The sequence below is a fragment of the Bubalus kerabau genome, chromosome 4, assembly GCF_029407905.1.
Source record: "Bubalus kerabau isolate K-KA32 ecotype Philippines breed swamp buffalo chromosome 4, PCC_UOA_SB_1v2, whole genome shotgun sequence".
Lineage (NCBI taxonomy): Eukaryota > Metazoa > Chordata > Mammalia > Artiodactyla > Bovidae > Bubalus > Bubalus kerabau.
In genome coordinates, this window is record NC_073627.1 from 89,985,460 (window position 1) to 90,008,288 (window position 22,829).

The following is a 22,829-nucleotide window of genomic DNA, read 5'->3' on the forward strand; positions in this document are numbered from 1 at the left end:
TTTCATGGATCAGAAAAGACTAATGCAATGTAACTAAGTTGTTTCACATTTTATATGAACTCAGAGGCAAAGTCCAAAAAAATCGGCTCTGGCTCTTTCTAACAGACTGCTGTGATTACTGACATATTTCCCACCACTCACAGAAAGGCACTTGGCAGTCCAGAAGGGATTTTTCAACATGCTAGTTAATTCAAATAATGCAGCTTCCCTGCATTCGAAAAGGTCAGAGAAATGTATTAGAAATGTATCCAAAGCTGTTTTTGGAACCCTAGCTGCTAAGGTGCTCTCTTTCATTGATTAGAAAACATTGGCATCCTCTTCTGACCTTTCCCCTACTTTGCCCAGCAGAACTGACGATGCCCATCAGGACTTATGGGATAATCCTCTACACCATTGCCTACTGGTGAAAAACATCATGACGCCTTCAGGCTCAGCTGTGCTCATTAGGTACAGAAATGCCATGAGAAGAGAGCAAATGTATTCAGATTTTAGTTTGTCTGCAGTTTGATGTAATAATGTTTTATTTTTGGACCCAATGGCTCAGCAAAAAAAACAAAAACAAAAACCCTTGGTTAAACTGCTGACTTCCTCTAAATCGCTGAGCACAGGGATTGTAGCTTGATACAGTCATTTAGTTGCTGGATGTTTATAGTCAAACCATGTCAATGGCTTTTGCTGGAGTTTTTCATAAGGAATGTAATGATGTTTACTTCTTTATAAAGTTGGAATAACTGTGAATTCACTGATACTAGCTTGCAAGGGAGTTTTTAAACATTTATTTCATCTTTAGGGCTTTGAAATATAAAATTCTATTTAGGTTTCCAGTGAAGAAGACCTCAGAAAGAGAAAATATGTAAACTTTGGCTGAATAAAATGTATTACAGTTTCCCTAATACTCCTAAATTCTGAAACATTAATACAGTGGTCATTAGTCTTGAATGTGGTATACTTGGGATATTTCCTAGTAAGTACTGGGTTGGCCAAAAAATTTGTTTGGGTTTCTCCATTACAAAACCCAAATGAACTTATTGGCCAACCCAATATTATGGTGGTCCATTTGGATTTTTAAAATATTCATGATTATTGCATCAATACTAAAGGAAGAGAAAGAAGTAGGGATAGAAGAACTAATGTGAACATAACTCATCTTCTTTATCCATTTTTCTTTTCTCCCAATCCTAAAGGCAAAGGCTAGATTTATCCAAAATCAGAAAAAAAAAAATGTTGAATCAGGAAAGACTTTCCAGCCAGTCATCCATTTATACTCCAATAATAATACATCCAATAATACTCACCTGTTGCACATCTATAAAATGCCAGACAACTTGTGGAAGATACAGAAACAACATTAGGTTGTACATTAATTCAGTCAGCCATGTGATAAACTTACCAGTTAGCCAATGTTTGACTCAAAAAAACTGAAAACAAGTAATTACAACATATGGGATAAGTTTATACAAGTGTTCAAAAGGTTGAGAAGCAAAAGAAAACTGAGGAAATAATGAGGCCTCGGCTGTAGCATACATGTCAGAGGCTGAGTTTCAGAGGCACACAGGCTGCCCCAGGACACATGGTAAAGCTGTTTTTGGAACATTAGCTGCTCAGGAGGCAAAGGGTGGGAAGACAGAAAGGCTGTGATCACTAGAACCACACAGTCCTGTGTTTATATCCCTGTTGCAGCAGACTGCTAGTTGTCCTCTAAAACCCATTTCCTTTTCTTCCTCAGGATAATATAAATTCTGAATGTAGGTGGGCACATGGTCATTGAGATCAGACCATGTTTCCCAGTCTCCTTTGCAGCTGGGCAAGCCTTTGAGATTTTTCTGGTCAAAGGTTGAAATAAGATTATAGACTGAATGTTTTTATCCCCTCAAAACTCATTTTAAGACCCTAATCTCCAGTTTTATTAGGAAGGGGTCTTTGAGAGGTGATATGATCATAGAGATGGAGCCTTCATGAATGGGATTAGTGCCCTTTCAGAAAAAAAAAGGACCTCAAAGAGCCTCCTTGCCTCTTCCACCATGTGAGGACAAGAATATGGCTTGCTGTGACAAGGAACTCTGCTCAATGTTGTGTGGCAGCCTGGATGGGCAGGGAGTTTGGGGGAAATGGATATATGTGTATATACGGCTGAGTTCCTTTGCTGTCCACCTATAATTATCACAATGTTGTTAAACAGCTATACTCCAATATAAAGTAAAAAGGTTTTTAAAAAAGCAAGTGTGGGGCTACTGGACTGGTAGAGCTGGAAAAGAAAGCTGGGTCTGAAAAGTCTTGATTCCACTGATTTTGATGGTTAGTGACATAGTTTTTGTAGCTCAATAGCGGACGAATAAAGTGGGCTCTCAACAGACACAGAATGTGCTGGCACCTTGATCTTGGACTTCCCAGTCTCCAAACAAATTTCTGCTGTTTGTAAGCCATCCAGTTTATGGTATTTTCTACATAGCAGCCTGAACAAATGAAGACAAGTAGTAGCTTTGTAACTTCCAAGAAGTGTCCTTAGGAGAAGTGGGACTTCCCCAGCCCCCTCTTCTTTCTTCTTGCTGGCAAGTAGGTTGCTATGAAAGCTGGTGTTCAAGCAACCATCTTGGACCATGAGATAGCCTTGTGTAGAGAATGGGGAGCAACATGCACCAGAGTCTGATGCTGTGCAGCCACCATGCCAGCCCATGTAGCCTGTGAGAGGACAGTTAAGCTTGCATTTTGTTTTAGCCACTGTTGGGTTCCTGTCACTTACAGTTGAACCTAACCCTCACTGATACCAGCAATAAGATCTTAAGTAAATACATTAAACCCTCTGAGACTCAGTTTCTTCATCAAAAAAATAAGGATCAAAATATCTTCTTTTTTAAACAATTTGTTTGAATGACTGAATTACAGTGATAAATACATTTAATTCATCTAGAATAATGGCAGGTATCCAGAGGTGCCATTATAAACAGTAGCTATTATTATGGTAATATTCTTTGTCTAGCCAGAGCTCATGTTCCACAAGTATCTAAACTTGGATACAAAAAAACTCCTATTCCCTGAAAGTTGTGCCAACTGCCCTGAAAAGGCCAAGCAATTGAAATTGAATTAAGCCCAAAAGGCCAATTGAAATTAAGGGTGCTTTACTTGAGCAGAAGGGATGGTGGGGTAGGAGATGATGGAGAAGGAGGGAAGAGTTAGAAGACATCAATAGTTCTTTTAAATATGAGAAGTTTGAGATATGTATCAGACATCCAAGCAGAAATAAATGTTAAGTAAGCAGTTGGACATATGATTCTGGCGCTTGTGAGAAAGATACTGGAACAGCCACAGATCTTAGACTTGTCAGCATACAGATGCAATTAAAGGCTATGGAATAGAAGATGAGAAGGCCAAAGGACAGAGCTTTCAACCCTTGCAGTATTTAGAGGTAAGTAGAGGAAAAGGAGTCAGTAATAAGGAAAAACCTAATCACTATGCTGTCTCAAAAACCTAGAGACTCAGTGTTTTAAGGAAGAAGTAATCAATTGTACCAAATCCTACTGAGAGGTCAAGTGAGCTGAGGGCAGAAAATTGCCAATTAACATTGCTGAGATGTGGGTCACAGGCAACTCAGAGGTAGTAGGCAGTTTCCAAGACAACCTCCAGGGATCCTTGCCTCCTAGTATTCATGCCATCACACAGTCTCTCTCCTTAACCATTGACTTGCTTCTAATAGAATACAAAAGAAGCAATGCAATGTCACTTCTGAGATTAGATAGTAAAAGACTGGGAGTCCATCTTGCTATCTCTCTTGGGTGCTGATAAAGAGTAAACAGATAATTAGGTTTAAATTGCATAGGGATTTTTCAAGGCAACTATAAATATGATGGAGGAAGAGAAGGGTATAGGACTTAAAGTTCATAACAGAGTAGTTATATTGGTGGTCTCTGGACTCTAAGCTTCGTAAAAAGAGAAGTGAGATGAGATATGTAAGGGAAATAGAAGTAGTAGGACAAAGGATTAAAAACTCAATGGGATGAGGACTTGGTGGAATACTGAAACAACCAAGGAGGAAAAATGAGAGGTAATGGGTAGAGAGAAGAGTGCTTCAAAGAGAGACTTCTCAACTTGTACTGGTAAATGTACGTGTACAGTATAACCTTAAGAGTAAGTGGCTAAGATAGGCTGATGGAAATTATAGAGAGAAACTAAAGGGGCAGAATTAATCACTGATGTAGTTATGGAAGTCATCCAGGACTTTGACAGACATATTTTAAGGATGAGGAAGATCACTTGGAGAAGGAAATGGCAACCCACTCCAGTATTCTTACCTGGAAATTTTCATGCATGGAGGAGCCTGGCATGCTACAATTGTGGGGTCCCAAAATAGTCAGACATGACTTAGCAACTACACACACACACATGGTAAAGATGATAGTAAGACAGATGCCAGTACTGCCAGACACAGGAGGAGCAGGTTCTTTACCCAGTATGCATTCCTTAGTCCAGATCACTCAAAATCTGCTTCACTGGCCCCTCTGGTATTAATATCACACATTAGAAAGTAGTAACCCAAAGTAGAGGGCTTCCCTGGTTGCTCAGCGGTAAATAATCTGCCTGTCAATGCAGGAGACCTGGGTTCAATCCCTGGCTCAGGAAGATCCCTTGGAGGAGGGCATGGCAACCCACTCCAGTATTCTTGCCTGGAGAATCCCATGGACAGAGAAGTCTGGCAGGCTATGAGATCATATCCATGAGACTGTAAAGAGTCAGACACAATTAGATAGTGACTAAACAACAACAACCCAAAGTAGAACCATAATTTATCCAAATACAAACCCTTCTCATTTCCACTAGTCTAGGACATCTCTTACACCTACAAATAAATGGTATATTTAATAAAACAGCACAGAATCCAAGTAAAAAGATCACAGATAACACTGTAGGTACCCAAGTTATAATCCCTCTAAGTAGAGACAGTCACATTACACACTTGAGGTTGGAGGTGTCAAACAATCTGAAGAAGAAATCGGGCTGGCTGATGCTTGCTCTTCTGGCACTTTAGGTGTGGTCAGAGAATGAGAGATCAGAAAATTAGGTGAAATATAGAAGCATAAAATAGAAAATTTTGGCAAGGAAACTAAAAGGAATGTTATGAGTATAACTTCCGAATCATTTGCACATGCTCTGTTCAGTTCAGTCACTCAGTCGTGTCTGACTCTTTGTGACCCCATGGACTGCAGCATACCAGGCTTCTCTGTCCATCACCAAATCCCTTGCAAATGCTCAGGGATGAACTTAACAGAAACCCCAGTATACAAACATTTTTTCAGAAATATGGAGCCACATCAGTTTATAGGGTGACCACGTGAAAAGCCCACTTAAAGTTTGAAAGAATACTTCTCAATCATCCTGAATCTTAATTGGACTTTAAAAAGATCAAGCCAGTCAGTCCTAAAGGAAATCAACCCTGAATATTCATTGGAAGGACTGTTGCTTTGAGCAATTTCCAGGAGATACTGGAGGACACAGGAGCCTAGCATGCTACAGTCCATGAGGTTGTAAAGAGTCAGACAAGACTTAGTGACTGAACGATAAATCTTAATTAAGTATTTAATTACCACTATAGCATATGCTAGCTGAAGAACTTTGAGCCTGTTTACTCACTTATAAAATTGGAATAATAACCAAATTTCATAGGGTTTCTATCAACAGTCATAGTGTATGTGAAAGTGTTTTTTAAGTTGTAAAACCTCCATATATAAAAGCATTTTCATCATCATCTGCATGAAACAACCATTACTGTCATTTTTTTTTCCTACCCAGACCCCTGCCTTTCTTCTTCGGATGGGAGTATAATTCCACTTTCCTTAAATAAGATTTGCCTGTTGTAAACATGATATTCCTATTAAATATTCTAGTAGTTCTTAAAGTAGTAAATGAAATCCTCATTGTTATAACTTTTGTATTGGATAATTTTAAATCATTTCAGGTTCTAAGCCACAAATGTTTAACCAGTTTCTCTTCGAGTGCCATTATTTTCATCAGTCTTTCTGCATATCAAATGCAACCGAGAGATCCCCAACAGTAATCATGTCAGCTGCATGCCTGAACTAGCCTTTTGGTTCAGCAGAGCACAGCTCAGAAGAGGAGAGTTTAAAGGGCAGCATTTTTCAGATGTTATTTAGTGTTGCTTGCTGTTTGTCTTTATTCAAACTACTGAGCTCAGGTCTCCAACTAGTGGGTCAGTTTTTGAACGTCCTTAGAAAATGTTTGCCCAGTAAAGGACCAGGTGGAAGCCAAGTCTCCATTTTTTTTTTTTTTCTTTTTGCCACCTCTTATCCCCATCACTGTAAATTCTCAGAAAGCCACTGCAGAGGGACCAGATTCCCAATGGGTTAAACTGAGAGTGGGCAATACTGAGTCTTCTCTTAACTCAGAACCATGACTTCTGTGTGCTTTCTGTGCCTACTCTTTTCTCCATTGCTTTTCAGGGGTCTAAGGAAAGTATGAAGGCTAAGACTGGTGCTAGCCTTAAAGCTACAATCACAAGGAAGAGATGACATACAACTGTAGAAACCAAAACCCAAAAAGGTGCAAAAGAACAGGAACACAAATGCCTCCAAAGAAAACATGCAGTGCTTTCTTTCCAGACAGCTCTCCTCTTTCTTGCACTCACCCTCATGGCAGACTCCAGCTTACATTCCACAAAGGAATTTTTTGACTCTGATTTCACTACTGAAAGTCTAGGACCCCACCTTTCACTGGGGCCTAATTAGAGGGGGAGAAAATTACTGTTTTTTCACCTCCAGTGTCAGACCCATTTTTTAAGACAATAGCACAATAGTGCACCCAGATGTGAGTACCCCCTAAAAAGAGCAAAGGTTCACATTAGTATTCAGAGAAATTTAGCTCCCAGATCATCCAAAGTTCTCCATTCTGAAAAAAGACATTTTGGCTTCACCTTTGCAAAAAATAGATGAAAATATTTTTCTTAACATATAAAGTAGTCCTTATAAAAAATGAATCAGAAAACAGCTGGCAGCTTTAAAATAGCAGCTTGAACTAACTTTGTGCCATCAAGATTTCAAAAATATTGACTCAGTATTTTTGGTGGGCCACAAATATGGTTCTAAATCTTCTCAAAACCACTGTGAAGGGAAATATGATTCACTTTGTGTTTCAAGGTATCCATAAAGATAAAAATAAACTTTCCCTGTGGCTGCCAGAGAGACAGAGAAAATTGTGTAATGTGACGAAAACGTCTTTCGTAATATCTATACAGTTAACATAAAAATGAAAGTGAAAGTCGCTCAGTCGTGTCTGACTCTTTGCAACCCCATGGACTGTATAGTCCATGGAATTCTCCAAGCCAGAATATTGGAGTGGGTAGCCTTTCCCTTCTCCAGGGGATCTTCCCAACGCAGGGATCGAACCCAGGTATCCTGCATTGCAGGGGGATTCTTTACCAGCTGAGCCACAAGAGAAGCCCACAGTTAACAGAGCAACAAGTTTTATGAGGCTGTTTCTTACAGTGGCCCTCACTCTAAATTGGAGGCATCATCATTCAGTAGAAGCAATTCTATGGAGAGCCATTTTCAAGTGGGTTAAGAGCATAGCTTACTGTCAATCTGACTTCATAGAGGTGGATTTTAAAGACTTCAGCCAGAGGTTCTTAATCTCAAGTACACAGCCCCTTATAGATGGCTTCCAAGAGTTGTATGAATTAGCATATATGTATCCCCCAATCAAATATTTTAATTTATTCCTTTTTTTACAATGGTCTTTGTTAAAAATATACATTTTAATGTCAACTTGTAAATTGAGCTATCATTTCATTCTGAATAAATAGGTGGAATGGGATATTATCAGATATGTTCAGTATCTTAGAGTGTGTAATGATGCCTCATGATTTCCTATTGAACATGCTCTGACAGTTATGCTAATAAACATCTTTCTACGTTTCTGTGAGCTGTGCCTTAAATTGGAAAATATTCTAGAAAAGAAAGCATAGTAACACTAATGTGTCCTTTGATTTGGCTTTCATAACCAAATTTGGAAAACTCAGCAGTGGCCACAGGACTGGAAAAGGTCAGTTTTCATTCCAATCCCAAAGAAAGGCAATGCCAAAGAACGGTCAAACTACTGCACAATTGCACTCATCTCACACGCTAGTAAAGTCATGCTTAAAATTCTCCAAGCCAGGCTTCCACAATACGTGAACCGTGAACTTCCAGATGTTCAAGCTGGTTTTGGAAAAGGCAGAGAAACCAGAGATCAAATTGCCAACATCCGCTGGATCATGGAAAAAGCATGAGAGTTCCAGAAAAACATCTATTTCTGCTTTATTGACTATGCCAAAGCCTTTGACTGCGTGGATCACAATCAACTGTGGAAAATTCTGAAAGAGATGGGAATACCAGACCACCTGACCTGCCTCTTGAGAAACCTGTATGCAGGTCAGGAAGCAACAGTTAGAACTGGACATGGAACAACAGACTGGTTCCAAATAGGAAAAGGAGTACATCAAGGCTATATATTGTCCCCTGCTTATTTAACTTATATGAAGAGTACATCATGAGAAATGCTGGACTGGAGGAAGCACAAGCTGGAATCAAGATTGCTGGGAGAAATATCAATAAACTCAGATATGCAGATGACACCACCCTTATGGCAGAAAATGAAGAAGAACTAAAGAGCCTCTTGATGAAAGGGAAAGAGGAGAGTGAAAAAGTTGGCTTAAAGCTCAACATTCAGAAAATGAAGATCATGGCATCCAGTCCCATCACTTCCTGGGAAATAGATGGGGAAACAGTGGAAACAGTGGCTGACTTTATTTTTCTGGGCTCCAAAATCGCTGCAGATGGTGATTGCAGCCATGAAATTAAAAGATGCTTACTCTTTGGAAGGAAAGTTATGACCAACCTAGATAGCATATTCAAAAGCAGAGACATTACTTTGTCAACAAAGGTCTGTCTAGTCAAGGCTATAGTTTTTCCAGTGGTCATGTATGGATGTGAGAGTTGGACTATAAAGAAAGCTGAGCACCAAAGAAATGATGCTTTTGAACTGTGGTGTTGGAGAAGACTCTTAAGAGTCCCTTGGACTGCAAGGAGATACAACCAGTCCATCCTAAAGGAGATCAGTCCTGGGTGTTCATTGGAAGGACTGATGTTGAAACTGAAACTCCAATCCTTTGGCCACCTGATGCGAAGAGCTGACTCATTTGAAAAGACCCTGATGTTGGGAAAGATTGAGGGCAGGAGGAGAAGGGGACGACAGAGGATGAGATGATTGGATGGCATCACCAACTCGATGGACATGGGTTTGGGTGGACTCCGGGAGTTGGTGATGGACAGGGAGGCCTGGTGTGCTGTGGTTCATGGGGTCACAACAAATTGGACATTACTGAGAAACTGAACTGAACTGAACCAAATTTGCTAGCTCTAGCAATGCTGGAGGGAAACCTTCATTAATCAGACAGTGAGTAAAGAAAAAAAAAAAAAAACTTTTTTAAGAAAAAGCCTTGGGATTCTACTAAATCTTGAAATTTTCCCAAACATAAAACCTTGTTTTGAAGTATTGAATAAGGTTGCTTATCACATTACCAAGCACAACTGGAGAAGCTTTAGTTAATCCCCGTGCCTTGAAAACAGCTGAGAAAGTATGTGACTTGAAACAGAGGAAGAGATCTGAAGCAGTGTCTTATTCAAGAGACATCAGTTCAGTTCAGTTCAGTTCAGTCACTCAGTCGTGTCCGACTCTTTGCGACCCCATGAATCTCAGCACACCAGGCTTCCCTGTCCATCACCAACTCCCAGAGTTCACTCAGACTCACATCCATCAAGTCAGTGATGCCATCCAGCCATCTCATCCTCTGTTGTCCCCTTCTCCTCCTGCCCCCAATCCCTCCCAGCATCAGAGTCTTTTCCAATGAGTCAACTCTTCGCATGAGGTGGCCAAAGTACTGGAGTTTCAGCTTTAGCATCATTCCTTCCAAAGAAATCCCAGGGCTGATCTCCTTCAGAATGGACCGGTTGGATCTCCTTGCAGTCCAAGGGACTCTCAAGAGTCTTCTCCAACACCACAGTTCAAAAGCATCACCTACCCCCAAATGCTTCTCATATTTTTAAGCATATCATAGAATAATAGGCAGCAACTCACCCTTTCCTTTCAGCACGCAACTGGAGGAAACCACTTTATTGCACAACTGAATTTTAGCCACTGGGTACAGACCTATACTTCAAAGTGGAATTCTTTCCTGAGCCTTGTTTTGAAACTTCAAAGGCCCTTACTGTCCTCAAAATGGTGACAAGTTTCTTTGCCAAGAAAACCTCCCCATGAGGATAGTCTTGATATTCTGGGCACAGATGGAGCCCTTGCAGGACTTGGTAACACATCTGGTTTGCTACTTTGATGAAGAGAGAGGCTCCGTATGTCGTTGATGACTCAGCACTGTCCTCAGCAGTGATTGTACTCAGAGACTCTGCAAAAGGACTCGAAGGAAGTTTTGTCATCATCTGCTCAAAGTAAGTCCTCAACTTCTCTGAAGCCAGGGCCTTTGTTTACCTTGTTTTCAAATGATTTTGTTAAGAAATAAGAACAAAAGAGGAATGTTTTCTACAAAACAGAAGTTCACTGGTTTTCTTGAGGACACATCTTTAGAGTAGATTGAAGCATCAGGGAGAAGTTTCAGTTTCTTGAGAGAGAAAAAGGAAAGCCTGCTCAGTAAAATCTGACAGAAAGGTATTCATTCATGATCTAATTTTCTCAGCAATACTTTTGGACATGGGAGTGAGTAAAATCTTCCCATACAGTCACCGTTACTGCTGCTGCTAAGTCGCTTCAGTCGTGTCCGACTCTGTGCGACCCCATAGATGGCAGCCCACCAGGCTCCCCTGTCCCTGGGATTCTCCAGGCAAGAACACTGGAGTGGGTTGCCATTTCCTTCTCCAATGCATGAAAGTGAAAAGTGAAAGTGAAGTCGCTCAGTCGTGTCCAACTCTTAGAGACCCCATGGACTGCAGCCCACCAAGCTCCTCCATCCATGGGATTTTCCAGGCAAGAGTACTGGAGTGGGGTGCCATTGCCTTCTCCTAGTCATCATTAGGGATGCTGGTAAAAACAAACAAAACAAAACTATTTTGGCCGAGATTTTTTTCCCCACTATTCTGAAACATAAAACTGAACATAGAAAGCTAAGGTTTTTCAAGCTAAAGTGCTTCTGTATACAGTGAAAAGAAGATAAAGCCTTAGAGAGTTTGGCATAGGCAGAAAACTGAAGATGCAATCAAACATCACAGAAAAATACTTCTGCTTAGATTATCTGTTTAAATTTTTAAAAAAGAGATTCAGAAGGCATCCATCTTGATGATATAGCAGCATCAATAAGGCAGCCACAGATAAAGCTGACCTCAATGACGCAGGACAAAGAAAATGATGCATTGTGAACTCAACTGGAAGACTCTTGAGGGAATTCAAGTGCTAAGAAATTAGCTTGTCCTTTGTCTGGCAAAGGGAGTTATTGATACCATATACATTTCTAAAATTTTTCAACAGTTAAAATGAAAAGTTGGGAAGTATTTTGGTCAAAGTCATACATATTCAAGACCATTACACTATTTCCAACTTCTCATATAGACCAAAACCAACCTCCTTGATCCTGAAATAAACCTTCAGAATTAATTTCTACCTTAAATTTTGTTTTCAGTTTTGAATATTTTTAAAGAAAGTATTCTATTATATCTCTATGAAACATGAGAATGAGAGATATAATTATTTCTTGGCAACATTTTCCTATTCTATCTATATGAAAGAAATCAATTTCCAGTGCAATAAAGGATATTGATTGAAAAACTTGATATGTATCAGTTTACAGAATTTTTGCCTGGAGTTGGAATCTATAGCTTTTGGCCAATGTTCAAAGCAGTCCCTGACTCCAAAAAGTTTTGAAACTGCTGATCTAGAGAAACAATTGCAGTAGTTATCCTTCAAGCAGGCAGTAAATATTGTCTGTGAACTGGGACTTTGGTGGATATTGGGAGGTGGTGATTTGGGGTGTTTGGCAAGTGCAGAGAGTCCAGTCAGTTTATTTTGCAGTTTGATTGCAATGTCATATGCTTTCTGCCTCAGCATTACTAGGGAAGAATTAAAATCCTCATAATAGAACTGAGTTGGCTACCTAATAGAAGCCCATCCCTCCTCCTATGAGGTGAACATTCTCTTCTGAATGCAATTTGGATTAGCTTTATTGCCAAGACAAATGGATACTTGAAGCACTGAAGTTCCACATCATAGAATACAATAATTTCAGCTGGGAAAAAAAAATTATGATTTCCATTAAAAATAGAGTAAATCTCTCTCCTATCACAGAGAGTGAAACAAAGGGTCAAAGAACTTTTGTGGGATCAGAAAAAGTCCGCTCTCTCCAGCCTATTGAGTTTGCATGCAATGAAAATTAACCCTTGGAAGCTTTAAACACTAGAATGGAAAACTGTTTAATTCCAAGAGGAGAAAGTGACATTCAGGGAAGTGTTGAGTTGTCTATTGTAAATGCAGGTTCACTTTGCAAAACATGCAGGTGCTAGATGAAGCTGCTGGTTGAAGTGGAAAATAAAGAAGAAGGTCCCTGGTGGCCCAGATGGTAAAGAATCTGCCTGCAATGTGGAAGACCTGGGTTCAATCCCCGGGATGGGAAGATCCCCTGGAGAAGGGGGAACGGCTACCCACTTCAGTATTCTCTGTGTTTGAAAAATGTTCTTAATACAGGTTGAAGAAAAGAATTATTTGAATTTCTCATTTATTGCAGTATAACCTGGAAATTATAGAGAAAGAAGATGAAGTCGTTACATAATACCTTATGCTACTGTATCATTAAATATAATTTTGTCATTAACTACTTTGATGCCTGCCTAATTGATTTTTAATTATTCTTAAATCTTCATAGTGTACAGGCATTTGTATAATCTCAGGAGACCGTTATGGTAAAGAATTGAAGACTAGGCCCTTACTCAGAAACATAGCTCTGTATTATAACATTGATTCTATAAGTAAAGCAAATTTTATTCTTATGATTTACACTGTGGGCCTCCTCTCTGAGAAAATAACCTGCTAGGAATGTGCTAACTGCTTTATGAATTTCTTCACATATATCAGTTCTTTTTTTTCTACAGTAACCCTTTAAGAACTTTCTATATTGAAATCCATTATAGAAACATTCACTTTAAATATTCTTAATTGTTGATGAAATATCATCTCAGTGTTTTGATCATCACAGTTTAGATTGGTGCCTGCTATATTTATGTCTTCCTAAAGTCATAATATTCCAGACATAGAAGAATAAAGACATTTTCTTGGTTGCTTGACAGAAAGTCTACAGCATGAAAATAGACACATTTCTACGCTAAAGCCTACACATTGGTAAGTAAAATTTTATTGTCACTCATACTCACAGCTATGTTGTGATAATGAATTCCATTTTAAGAATGGACATAAATCTTTCTTTCCCCAGTGTTGTTTTTATTTCTCTGTTGAAACATTTGCAAACTAGGGTCATAAATGTGATAATAGTACAATGTCTTTCATTGGCCCATGAGCAAAATCTCATCATATGCACATTTAAGTTAATTGAATTGAATGTTATAACTTCAACAAAGTAACAATAATAATAAGTTTTAAACTAGAGTACTATAAAATATTACTTGTGTACCTACTTTATCAGAGATAGTAATATACAGATGTGTATCTATAGAGGATTTATTCCATATATACTTAATGAGAAATTAAGAGATTTTTAAAGGATAAATTGGTTCTGCGTGCGTGCATGCTCAGTCACTTTAGTTGCGTCCAACTCTGAAAACCTATGGACTATAGCCTGCCAGGTTCCTCTGTCCATTGGATTCTCCAGGCAAGAATACTAGAGTGGTTGCTAGTTCCTCCTCCTGGGGATCCTCCCCACTCGGGGATCAAACCCTGGTCTCCTGAGTCTTCTGCATTGCAGGGGGACTCTTTACCACTGAGCCACCCGGGAAGCCACCTAATTTGGTTCTATTTATGCTTAATTTTTTTCTTGTCTTACTAAGTTAATACCTAAACCCCAGACACAGAGCAGAGGGAAGGTAAAAATTCATGGTCCCACTACCAGGAAAACCTCCTGTGACACCCACCCTTCCCCAGGGGTCTCAGTGCCAGCTTGGTGCCCCTAACCCTGCCTGTTTTGCACACATGCCTCCCTGGGAGTGCAACTGTCTCTTTACATGTCTGTCTCCCCGACTAGCGTGTGCTCCTCTTGCATGCGGAGTCCATGTATTATTTATCCGTGGATCACCAGTGCCTGGGGCATCCTTGGCACTCAATAAATATAGCTTTTGAATATAATCAGAATTCAGATTATTCCAGGTCAATGTTTATGAACATCTGTTGTTCAATAAGTGCTCCAGTCAAGCAGGGCACACAGGAATAAGTGGATCCGATGCTATTGACTGCAAGGAACTTGAAATGTCACAGTTTAAATAATAAAGAATAGTCTTCTGAGGTGAGGTTTTTTTGTTTGTTTTTTTTTAATCTCACCTCCTGCTCTTTAAGTAAAATTGTATATAACATAATGAGATGGTAAATGTTTAAAATATCTATAAGGCTTATTATATATGATTATATTTCTGTAGTTCTAAAATAGTAATAATAGCTAATTCTTGCCTAGAACCATGGTAAGTGCTTTATATACAACACTGTGTATCATTTACACACAATACTTTAATACATACATTATACATACACAAGATATTATATTTATATAATACTTTACCTATGCTACTATATATCATTTGTTCTCTACCCAGTTGCTCCCATTTTACCCATTTTATAGATGAAGAAATAGAAGCATGGGGAAGTTAAATAACCAGCACAAGTCACTTTACAGAGTTAGAATATGATACCAAAATTTAAATGTTTGTTTCCCCTACCCCAGTTTAGCACAAAATTTTCAAATTTTCAAATCTGCAGTTTAAACCACTTCCTTTGTACACAAAAAGTTTAGTGTTATCAAGTTAACTTGCTTCTAAATTCAGAAATATCCATTTGTTCTGAATCATTTAAATCACAATGCCAAGGATTTTAACACAGTCTGATCCCACACCAGAGCTGAGGTCACGAGGGAGTCGCTGATAGTTGTCCAATTTACACTGCAGCTTCCTACTGAAAAAGAGAAGCCCTTTGATGGTCAGATTCAAAGCTGGGCTCAAGCTCTAAGCCAACCTAGGCTGGGAGTTTCTTCCATCTAAACAGAAAATGGCCAAGTAAATAGTGCATGCTGTGTGAACACGCCATTATTTTGTTGCGAGCAAATTAAGCCACTTGTTTACTGATATGAAGAAAGAAAAGGAATTACTCAAAATAAATTCATGAGGTTTTGGATGGTGCGCAAGTGCTGACATGGGAGTAGTGAGATGTGTGTTACGTTTGCCTTCCTTATAAGCACCCAGTTTGCTTACCAATGCAGAGAATTCTGTTTATTGCTGATACGTTTATTATTTTTACCTTTCCTGCTCTCCACAAAGTAATTAAGTTAGCTAAAGAACATATGTATGTAAGGACAGTTTTTTAAAACTCTGAAAGACAAAGAACCAGAAAGAGGAAAGTGAGATTTACATCAGCAACCACGGAGAAGATAGGTTAATGCAATTGAGAGTTAGATTTAGCACTGAGCTTCTTGGCAGCCAAAGCTAAAAGAGGAACATTATAAATTATGTAGTTCACATTATCTGATAAAAAGAATGCAGTTTGTTCTTTGGGATACACACAAGATTTTTCCTAACATTAAATTCTAAGAGGAACTTCTCCCAGGGATATATAAGGAATGAACCATATCAAATTAACAGATCAATAGCAGTTTTGTAAAAGATGCAGAAATTTATACTATTTCTTACTTTCTGAATCATTCTCTTTTTTTTTCACACATTTTCTTGTATCTGTGTTGCATACAAGTCCAAGTCCCCTAGTCCAAATAATCTAACAATTGCCTAATATCAAATAATGAGGAAAGATAATTTTCCTCCCCCTGAATTATCTCAAAATCATACGAGCAGAAGCTAAGCTAGGTCTGCATTTCTCTTACAACATTTAACAAAAGTGGAATTTTCTGAACAAAGAGAATTTAAGATGTTATCAGCTCTTCAAGGAAAAGGACTCACTGATTAGTAAAGTCTCTAGTGAGTAAACACATATTAAACCACAATGCCAAAAGGTATTGTACTAATCATTACTTTGACAACAAAGGTTGTCTAGTCAAGACTATGGTTTTTCCAGTAGTCATGTATGGATGTGAGACTTGGACTATAAAGAAAGCTGAGCACCGAAGAATTGATGCTTTTGAACTGTGGTGTTGGAGAAGACTCTTGCAAGTCCCTTGGACTGCAAGGAGACCAACCAGTCCATCCTAAAGGAGATCAGTCCTGAATATTCATTGGAAGGACTTATGTTGAAGCTGAAACTCCAATCCTTTGGCCACCTGATGCTAAGAACTGACTCAAAAGAACTTGAAAAGACCCTGATGCTGGGAAAGATTGAAGGCGGGAGGAGAAGGGGACGACAGAGGATGAGATGGTTGGATGGCACCACCGACTCAATGGGCATGAGTTTGAGTAAACTCCAGGAGTTGGTGATGGACAGAGAGGCCTAGCGTGCTGCAGTCTGTGGGGTTGCAAAGAGTTGGGCACGACTAAGCGACTGAACTGACTGAACTGAATTGTACTAATGGTCACAGGAACTATTTTTTGGACTTTGGAGTTTTATCATCCCTCACATTTGGATGTCTAGGTATAGAACTTCCAATATTTTAATTTCATCAAAGAAAGATTTCAGAAAACCTTATCATCTATTATTTTATAATTTCAAAAAAGAAGGAGCATGTTGACACAAGGAAACTAAAAAGGGCATAAATAAAAGATGAAAGTGAAAGTGTTAGTCACTTAGTGGTGTCCAACTCTTTGCAACCCCATGGACTGGAGTCCACCAGGCTTCTCTGTCCATGGAATTTCCCAGGCAAGAATACTGAAGTGGGTTGCCATCCCTTCTCCAGGGGATCCTCCCAACCAGGGATCAAACCTGGGTCTCCTGCATTACAGGCAGATTCTTTATCTGAGCCACCAGGGAAGCCCTAAAGAAAAGATAGTCCTCTAAATTGAATATATGAACTTTTTAAAATCCTGTCTACATAATCCTTATTTTTTCCCCTTTGGTGCAGACTGGTAACAGCATCCCTCATGGGTCAGCCAATGAGGGTACACTGGTAGGGTGTACACAGAATATAAAGACACAACTATTGCTTCAAACAAAGCTACAATCAGCTGGGGGGTATAAAATATAAACATTGGAAAATTAATAATAATTATAAGTGATAATTAAACATTATCAGTGAGTTTATAAAGTGTAAAAGTATTTTTTATATAAAGGGGATATCCCTGGGAGCTGGGGTGCAACCACAAGGCTTAGTGAAAACACAGTGATCTGAGCTGTATTTTGAGGAATGAAGAGAGATTGGAAATTTTAGAGAGGGAATATCAGATCGAAGCATTGTGTGGGCCAGACTAAAACCCAAATGCAATCGAGCTATTGGTTCAGTGGTATGAGCTCAAAATGTCTGTGTAGTGCTGTGTCTGTTTGTGGAAGCATTCTCCCTTGAAGACTAAGATGTCTAAACCAGAACAGCTTATTGTTGGCAGGACAAAAAGTAAAATTTCTGTGAGTGAGTCACTAGGTACAATACCAAAAGGATCCACTCCTGCTTCCATCCCTTGATTTTTAGACCCACATGTTCTGGCTGTGGAAACAGTAGCATTCAGTGGTCTCTGATTCAAGTAATATACTGTGTCCTGTTTTATAGAACATTTTCTTTTCAAATGTCATCTCCCAACTGGCATTATAATCACGTCTTCAGTAAGCCATTGGCCTTTCTCTTAGGCTAGCTGCTTACAGATACTGGGCTGTGGTAAAGGTCAGTTAGTGCAGTGGGTAGGATCCCAGTGCTGTACATCTTTTGCAATAAGTGAGTTCCTTAACCACACACAGTACTGTGCAGAATGCCATGATGGTGAGGCAACCTGAGTGTCCTTGGCTAAAGATGCTGGCAGAAAATATTATAGACAGGAAAAACAAATCCATATCCAGAATATGTGTGAGTCTTGTGAAGATAGATCTCTGCTGTCTCTGTGGTAGAAGAGATCTAATGTAATCAACCTGCCAGCAGGTGGCCAGCCACTTCCCATGTTTGTGTACATATAAGTTAAGGGTAATGAAAAAGTACATAGTTCAATAAAATTAAAACATAGGTCCGTGAAACAACTTATATAAAATGATTATTGCTGTATTCAAAATCGTCGCAAATTATAAACCATCCACCTATCAACAAGGTAATTGATATATATTCTTACAGTGGAATACCCTGGAATACAGTGGAATATTTCTTACAGTGGGAAGATACCCTGGAGAAGGGAACAGCTATCCACTCCAGTATTCTGGCCTGGAGAATTCCATGACTGTGTAGTCCATGGGGCCACCAAGTGTAGGACACGACTGAGGGACTTTCACTCACTTACAGTGGACTATTCCTCATCAATAAAAATGAATTAATACTAAGACACAGCAACATCGATTCTCATTTTCAAAAACATGCTCAACAAAAGAAGCCAGCTATAAAATGTACATCCTATATGATTCCAATTACATGAAGTTGCATAATGTGTAAAATCAATCTATGATAATAGAAATCAGAATAGCATTGCCTAGGGAGAGGGAAAGGGAATCCCAGAGTACCTTCAGGGTGATAGAAACGTTCTATATCTCAATTGGGGTAGAGGTTACACAGCAGTATACACTTATCAAAACTCATTGAATGACATACTTAAATTGAGTATATTTCATCCCCTGTAAATTTTACCTCAATGAAAAATTCAGTAATAATTTAGATACACAATAAAGTCACAAAAACATCAGTAATCCCAAAGACTCATGACAAAGACTCATGACTTTCCTATTCATCAGAAAGACTAAAGCGAAAGCACAAGTTCTGACCATATGGAAACCAAGGTTTGAATTCATTCCCCATAAGTCAAGTCACAAAAGAGAAAGTGGCAGAAAGCTCAGGTAAAGTTTATATGTGACTGAACAGGGACATAGGAAGCATAATTAAGTCCTCTAAAATCATTAGTCACAAGCTGGAATCTAGATTGCCAGGAGAAATATCAACAAACTCAGATATGCAGACAACACTATCCTAATGGCAGAAAGTGAAGAGGAACCAAAGAGACACATGATGAAAGTGAAAGAGGAAAGTGAAAAGGCTGGCTTTAAACTCAACATTCAAAAAATTAAGATCAGAGCATCAGGTCCCATATCACTTCATGGCAAATAGATGAGGGGAAAGTGGAAGCAGTGACAGATTTTTCTTGGGCTCCAAAATCACTGTGGATGTTGACTGCAGCCATGAAATTAAAAGACACTTGCTGCTTGGAAGAAAAGTTATGACAAACATAGACAGCATATTAAACAGCAGAGACATCACCTGGCTACCAAAGGTCCATGTAGTCAAAGCTACAGTTTTTCCAGTAGTCATGTATGGATATAAGAGTTGAACCATAAAGAAGTCTGAGTGCTGAAGAATTGATGCTTTTGAAGTGTGGTGTTGGAGAAGACTCTTGAGAGTCCCTTGCACTGCAAGGAGATCCAACCAGTCAATCCCAAAGGAAATCAACCCTGAAAATTACTTGGAAGAATTGATGCTAAAGCTCCAATACTTCAGCCACCTGATGGGAAGACCTGACTCATTGGAAAAGATCCTGATGATAGCTACTGCTGTTGAAGGCTGGATACTGATTTGATTGTAAAGAGTTACAGTTATAAGGATTGTAAATTATTGAAAGAGGCTACCTGGGAAAATGATACTAGTTTCCCTCCTTTACTTTGTGGATGAGTACTGTCCCAGGATGAGTTTGGATAATAGCCTTTCTGTGCATAGTCTCACAAATTCTCCTTAAGTTCCTATGATTTTTCCACTTATGTTATTTGTTTTCAATTCTGTTTTGCCATTTTGAAAATTATATACTATAATTTCTTGGAATTGTCACTAGAGTTAATCTGTGTTTTCAAGCCTGATGGGAAAATGTTCATCAACTGTGAAAGTGAAAGTGAAGTCACTCAGTCGTGTCCGACTCTTTGCGATCCCATGGACTGTAGCCTACCAGGCTCCTCCAGCCATGGGACTCTCCAGGCAAGAGTACTGGAGTGGGTTGCCATTTCCTTCTCCAGGGGATCTTCCCCATCCAGGGATCGAACTCCGGTCTCCCGCACTGCAGGCAGACGCTTTACCCTCTCAGCCACCAAGGTAGCTTCCTAAGTTGCATGGACTTTCTCCATCATTTTCCACCAGTCAAACTTTGACCCATTCTTCAAACAATTATGACTTATTGTTCTTCTCTCTTGAACTACATTGTCAATCCACGACACAAAAGAGTATGTCAGAAGTTACACAAAGAAATACAAAAACAAAGAGAAAAAGATAATTCAGACTAAACTGGCCTACCGGCATTATGTGGGCAGAGTAAAAATGAGGGAAGCCCTTTGTCATCATATCTAGCAGAAATCACTCCTGTCTTAGCATGTTGCTGAAAGAGAAGTAGGGACAAGTCATTGGAAAATTAAGATGGCCTTCAGGTCATTGATGATCAAACAAACAGATCCAGCTCTCTGAAATCAGTGAGAAATCTGTATTTGCTTGCATCACATTTTTGGCCTAAGACAAAGATGGCTTCTGAATAGAGGCTCTCATAAACTTGTCTTCTCAAACATTAAAAAAAGAGAAGAGATTAATTAGATACAGTCTTGGTCATCACTTAGGCTGTATCTGTAATAGCATAGACTTTCTATACTAAGAACCCTGTCTACTTGCATTTAACACTGTATTTCTCAAGCCTAGAGGGCCATAGATTATATTTTTTTAAAGTATCATCTTTTAGCACCCTAATGCATTGGAGTTGCATTGAATTTCCTTCAGAAATTTCTAGTCTATACAACAAGACTTGGTTGATCATTTTGATAGAATCAGGTACTAATCTCTTCTATAACTCGTGTGTGTGTGTGTGTGTGTGTGCGCGCGCGCGCGCGCGCACACACTTAGTCGCTCAGTCATATCTGACTCTTTGTGACCCCATGGACTGTAGCCGACAGGCTCCTCTTCTATAACTCATAGCTACCCTATAATAAGATTTTAAAATGTTTATGTATTGAATGATAACTTCTCTCTGAATAAATTGGAGTAGTTAGTAGTTTAACGTCAGCCAAATGATTCTGGAAACATAGGTTGTGGGTTCCCTTTTTAACTTCTAAATGGTACAGATGTTTAGGGTTATAGCTGAAATATTCTTCTTGGGAGACCAAAATCTGAGAAATCCTCTTTTTTTGTGCTGGTTGATTCTGCCTGCTCTGAAACCATCATCCCTGACCCAGCTTTGTCATTTCATCCAAGAACTGTGGGAATGACTGGGTGAGAGCAGACAGGCACAGATGTGATATAAATTCTATCCCACCACTAAAAAGTTCATCTCAAACTAACGAGCAAACACCAAATAGTCAACTGATACTGAATCAGCAATGCTATCTTTTCCATTATGCTAGAATATTTTAATGTGGTGTTTATCATGGGCAAAATGTTTGCTTCTAGAATTGCTAACATTTCTAATGCATACATTCTTCTAAGTTTAGCATGAAAAAGCAATTATAATCTGAATGGCATATTTGTCCCTAAATGGATTCTTTATTTGGAAATCAATAACTTTGTTTCAGAAGGAAAATAAATATTTGGCATGTTGATGATTTGAGATTTTTTTTCTCACCACCAGAAGTCTTTGTCCCTTTCTTTGTCTTATGAACTACTGAATTTAAGTCAGTGTTATGTCTTCCTAAATTAAAATTATTTTTAGAATTCAGTTGGAGAAATAAAAGGCCTGTGAATCAAATGTAATTGAGAATCCAGTGACATTTGTAACACAATGATTGTTCAAACTGATTTGACTTCAAATTTATTTGGAGACATGCTTTTAAAATTCATGCTTTTTTTTAAAATTCAAGTTTCAGCACAGTTTATAAGCAGCTCTGTTTTATGGTCTAGCAGGGAAAAGGTATTTCAGATGGAAGGGACAGTGAAAGGGTAAACAGTAGAGGAGTTTGAAAAGAAGCATAAAAACAATGGGCTTGCTTTTACACCCAGACTTCTAGGTGAGAGATATATCAAGGAGACCTTGAATTGTCTTCTCCTGGCAGTCAGACTGAAATACATACAGGTACTTAATAGCTGTTGGTGACTAGAATTCATACAGTTCGGCATTTGCCAGCCATGAAATTTCCTCTTTGCCTCATGGGTCAATGCCAAAGCCTCCAGAATCCTTGTAATGTCAAGCTATGAAAGGGCAGGAGTCTGGAGTCCCCTGGGTCTGGATGACCTGCCATCCTGAAAATCTGGGAGACTTGGTCTATTTCATTCCATCTTGAGAGATCCTGATGTAGTTGGGAATTTAGGTTTCAAATATTAATAGATGACTTGGGGCCTAACTCTTAGCTGTTAGGTTTGGAGTTATTTAACTTTTCCCAAGAGTCAATTTCCTGATTTATAAAATGTAGCTACATTTTGGGTTGGGTTCCCTGGTGACTCAGTCGATAAAGAATCAGGCTGCAATGCAGGAGACCTGGGTTCGATCCCTGGATCAAGAAAATCCCCTGGAGAACGAAATGGCAACCCACTATACTATTCTTGCCTGGAAAATTCCATGGACAGAGGAGTCTGGCAGGCTACACTCCATGGGGTCACAAAAGAGTTGGACATGACTTAG